Here is a 5,125-nt window from a genome sequence, read left to right as displayed (position 1 = left end):
TTGTGTTCAGATACAGCAGTTTCAGGTGTAATCATCAGAGCTGGTTAGTCAGGCATTCCAGATAGTGGTTCTTTTCAGAACCTTTTTTAAAGGGTTGGTTAACTACCTCAGTAGCAGAGGATTGAACTATACCCTGTCTGTACTGTACATAGAAAATCTTTGTAGATAAAAGCAAGGCTTGTTTAATATGATATGAGGGTAAGATTATAATATACCAAATGTAACATTCTTAGTTGCCTTTAGTTTCAGAGGCTTTGTAAGAGATTTCCTCATGACCATCATAACAGGCCTTGCTTTTGTCGTATTTTGTGGCTGAAAAAGCAGCCTTGCTTCTTCAGATATTGTAGTTATTTGGATGTATAATAGTTTAGCAAGATGTTACTTTTGTAAGACATCAGATGTTCAAAAAAAGTGCATCAGCAACTTGTACTAAATACTGCAGTGTCCCTTTATAAAAGGTCAGACTAAAACTGACAAGTGTACAGTGAAGCCTGACATTTGGATATTTTGAAGTTTTTCATAAATCATAGAATAGTATATGGCTGTAGGTTAGCTTTTTTAGGTAAAAGGTTTGTTTTCATTAGTGCATTTCTTATTGCTGATCACTGTAAAAACATGTGGATCAGCTTTCCATTTCTCTTATGCAGATCATGATAACCTGTAGAGTAGAGTAGAGTACAATCATTTGTGCTATGTTTTTAATTTTCTAAAGCACCTTGATGACAGTGAGTGTTCAGTGGTGAAGCATCCTCTATTGAATCACCCTTCAAAAGAACTTGTCAAGTCCAAACTCCATATAGGTAAAAATAAGTGAAATTACAATTTTTAATTTGGACTTGACACAAAGAGCTTCCCTAAACCCCTTCCCAAAGGGATACTGCAGTTATACTACATACCCATAGGCACCACAATTTAAATTGAAGCTTATACTGAATTAAGGTTTTATACACACCAGTTCTCCCCAGTAAATGCAAATTTTAACAAAATTAGACATGTCATATGTTGAAAATGCTCATGGCAAACAATCATTTTGCATTCCTGCAAATAAAATTGTTTTATACTGTAAGCTGGAGGCGAGTGTAACTTATTTTTGTAATAAAGTTTTTATTTTTTTTATGTGTCATTAATATAAATGTGTGTTAGTACAGAGATCTTCTGGTTTAAAAACTTAGAACCACACACATTTCGGTATGTTTACTTGTAATTACATAATTTTTAGAATAGTGGTTGCCAATAGCCTGTATGTTCACATTAATTGAATTTTTTGTTATCTTAATAAACCATTTTAGTATGTTGTATGTCAATTACTGGGATAGCTGGGACATGAAGTGTAATTTAAAATTGTCAAGTATTCATTGGAATATGTAAATATGTGCCTTGCCAGTTATGAACCTTAGAAAACCTAAGTGGATGATGGTGAAATGAGACACTTGCTACCAGTTTCATATAATGCCCGTGCTAAAGAAATTTCTTCCTTTTTCTCACATGTGATCCTAAAAGTATAAGATTGCATCAGCTTCTAAAACTTTAAAGTGATAGACTATTAGGCTTATGGAAAGTGGGTTTGCTAAATGTAGCCTTAAGTTTTTAATTTTTGAATTTCAATGTAATCCTTGGTGCTGGCAGTTCCCAGTGCCAAGGAGTTAAATGCTCCCTTCAAAGAGGTTGCCATGCCTACTGGCATTTTTACTGTCATATGGTTTTATAAGGAGCACTGTCAAGGTGTTTAAACTGAATCTGGGACTTGCTATATAAAGTTGTTATAAACTAACTGGGGGCCATGGGAGAAGGGGGAGTCCTCCAATTTTGAAATCTCTCCATTGCTTGAGAAATTTTGAAAAATGCTTTCATGGGCTCAAAGTGCCACTCTTACTCTGAAAAAATTGACTCTTAGAAGAGCTGCAACAATTGGCACTGGTGCATAAAAATTTGACACTGAGGCATGTAAGGTTGAAATTGTGGACAAATCTATCAATTTCAGCTCTGTTCAAAATTCAGGGGGGAAATACTGGCTAATGTCAATTGTTAGGAAAGTGTGTTTGTTTTCATGGAATGAAAGCAATGGTGAGTAAATAAAACTATCAGGATCTTGACAGTGTTCTTTTTAATAATTATGAACTCAAGCCATTATATCTTTTAAAATTAAATATGATTTGCACTGTTCTGATATTGGTGCAGTTTTTTAGCTAAACTATCAGAAAGCTGAAGTAAAATGCATGTGGTAACTAATATTGTGGAAAAAACTGAAGCTTTCAGAAAATGTTAAGATGCTTTCATAGCTTTAAATTCAGTTGTGTAAAGGAAAAAACAAACTTCAGTATTAAGTACTGATAGAGATTGGGCAGGTGTGTAGATAAGGCATTGGTTTGGTTGCACTGGGTGCTGGTAAACTTGAAATGTTCTACAGCAATAATGCAGTTTTTATGGAATACAATGGTGTTTATAAATGAACATAATATACACTTTCTATCAGCATGCTGAAGGCAACTGTCTGCTATCTAGTGTATTATATTATCTGTGGTTGTGTTCATAGGGTTTTTTCCCACTGAAATACTTGCGAAGAGTGGAGAGTAGAAGCTAGTAAACATTCCACAGTAGCTTGTGCAGATGAGTTCCAAAATTTACAGGATAGCTCGATTAGTGAAAAAATGAGAAGCCTCTGTTGCCTAACACTTCTGGTTTATAAACACTTCAGTGCAGGGCATTTTAAATCATACTTCTGTTTTCTTAACACTTGCTAGAAAAGATTCATACAGGCCTGTTTTTATATCATTCAAAACTTCTTACTTTGTGTTTGGAGTCAGAAGATGACCACTCCTCTGATTCCCTTCCACATCTTAAGGTTTTTTTATTATGATTATTTTAATCTAAGCTATTTAACTACTTTTTCCATTTACTTGACTCTCCTTACACTACAGATCTAAAATATATTTTTTGTTAAAGAACATAGAGGTAGAGGCATCAGGAAAAATAAAGTAATTGAAAAGAATGCAAACCTCAAAATTGTTAACTTAAATCAGGCTCCTGTATGGATGTATTTTCTGCTTTAATTGAAACATCTTTATCTGTTTTGTTCACTTTGTGTTTTTGGCAGTTCTTGTAGTTGATTTATATGTTCCCCCTTTGTAGTCAGGCAGTTATTCTGTTTTGTGCTTTCTACAACAAAAAGGGGAGAAGCCTTCTTTTAAAGGAAAATGAAGATTAAAATATTGCAGTGCATGACACTTATCATATGTTCTCTAAACTCACTTTCCACTTGATTAGTGCCCCTGTCATAGTACAAGAATATTGTTACTTTTACAAATTAGCAAGTATTTGATGAGGATGTCCAGCAGCAGCAAGCATTGGGGAATAAATATACCAAATGAGAAAAAGCTATAGATCACAAATTCTCTATAGAGGTCTAGAAACTGCTGCTTGGACAGGTATGAAGCATGAATTTGTAATTTTGCAACTGGCACTATGGGGAAAATAATTTGCCTACATGGAATCATTTGTTGAATTCAATTTCAAACTGTTAACAAGGCGTCTTGGGGTATGTTGTGACTGCTTTAACTGGTCGCAAGTTTATGAGAATACCGGCTCTAGCAGCTGAGCCAGAATTTCTAGTGCCAACCTGCTGAGTAGTTCCCCTCCCCACCACCTTCCTTTTTCCCTTAACTTTGCTTGCCAAATAAAAATGAAATTATTTCCTTAGTCAAATTTTATTCTGCATGGCCTCTTACAGCATTTGAGAAGTGCTGCATATGGCTGCTCTGAACTTTTGTAGTGAGGGGGTAGAAAGAGGAGAAAAAGGGAGAGAGCAGAAGGAATAAATGATTTAAATTTTATCCTGCAGTTTTATGATGGGAAGTGTCAGGCTGCCACAAACTCTGCCCCACCACACTAAATTATTTTGTGTGAGAGTTTGAGACATTTACCATCTAACCAGAACAAGGGGAAATTTTGCATTTGACCTGTATGCAGAAATATATGGGGTGAAAGAAGCTGAATCTTCAACTTTCACCCCTTGTCTTGAAAAATGATTGTAGGTTGTCATTACTATCGTATTTTAATTTGGAAAAAGACACTTGTCATACACAGTGGCGTCTTCCCTTAGCTAAGGCTTGTCTAACTAATGCAAAAAAGAACTGGTTATGAGGGAGGCTAAGATGCCCAATCATCAAATTGGATCCTGCTCAGCTGAACTCTGGAAACACTTGTGGACACAAGTGTTAAATAAGGGTATAATCAAGATTTCTTTAGGCTTTAAGATCCCCCAACTGTGCAGCAAATGCTATTAACTTTGTTGGATAGCAACAACTGTGAGAGAGCAGTATTCTGCAGTTCCAAAATTCTAGGAGTGCTGACTATAACTGATAGGTAAGTAAAGACAACTTGCTGAATCTTTGCTACTTGTGAATGTCTGGGCGACTTAGCTTGGTTTCATGTGGTTGGGAATTCTGAAGATGTAATATGTGTTTCTGTGACTCCGTAAGATACTTGCTTTTGTGAATGCTAGTCAATGCTATCTGTTCCGAGTCGCTTGTTACAAGGTGACATTTAATTGGTAGCTAACTAGCCAAAACCAGAAGTGCCAGCAGCATTGACTGCACTTAAGCTGAAAATGACTGTCTAGCCAAGGGTTTGGTGAAATTTACTTGTTTGCATAAACTTGTACACCTTTAACAGGATGTCAAGAACCATAAAAATCTGATCCTTTAATACAAGTGAACTGTTCCATTACTGTTACCAACTACCTTTAATACGAAAATAACTTAATGTTTTTATCTCAAATTGCTTTGTAAAAGGTTTTTATTGCACTTGGAGGGTGGTGGGGGGAGGGTTGGGTCAGGGTATTTTATCATGAAACAAACAAACAAACAAAAAAAAAAAATTCCCTAGATCCTCTCCTAATTTGTTCTGTGTGCCCTTAATACCTTGTTTATTTCTAACTTTTTTTGTGGGCCAAACTGTTTCAGGTGCTTGGCTTCTTTATTTATCTCTTGATCAAGTTCCATATTTTGTTTATATCCATCACTACTATTAAACACCCCTGACATCGTTTTGTATAATATTTTCCTTATTTCAGTGTTGCTTCCCTCTTATCACTAATAAATAGAAGAACGTAATAGGACTTACAAGC

At 35.5% G+C, this 5,125-nt stretch overlaps 1 protein-coding gene across 4 annotated transcripts in view; it reads left to right on the top strand.

Annotated features, from left to right (window-relative positions):
- Positions 1-3,516, top strand: part of SYNCRIP (synaptotagmin binding cytoplasmic RNA interacting protein) — a 32,438-nt gene extending 28,922 nt beyond the window's left edge. For all 4 annotated transcript variants that reach the window (XM_019537706.1, XM_019537704.1, XM_019537703.1 and 1 more), the window contains one exon: positions 1-3,516. This exon is cut by the window's left edge. The gene's annotated coding sequence lies outside the window, so the exon portion shown is untranslated.
- Positions 3,517-5,125: the final 1,609 nt, after the last annotated feature.

Source organism: Crocodylus porosus, unplaced genomic scaffold, assembly GCF_001723895.1.
Source record: "Crocodylus porosus isolate Cpor-Errol unplaced genomic scaffold, CroPor_comp1, whole genome shotgun sequence".
Classification (NCBI taxonomy): Eukaryota; Metazoa; Chordata; order Crocodylia; family Crocodylidae; genus Crocodylus; species Crocodylus porosus.
The sequence above is the reverse complement of the archived record's forward strand: the minus strand, read 5'-3'. Positions and strand labels throughout refer to the sequence as shown.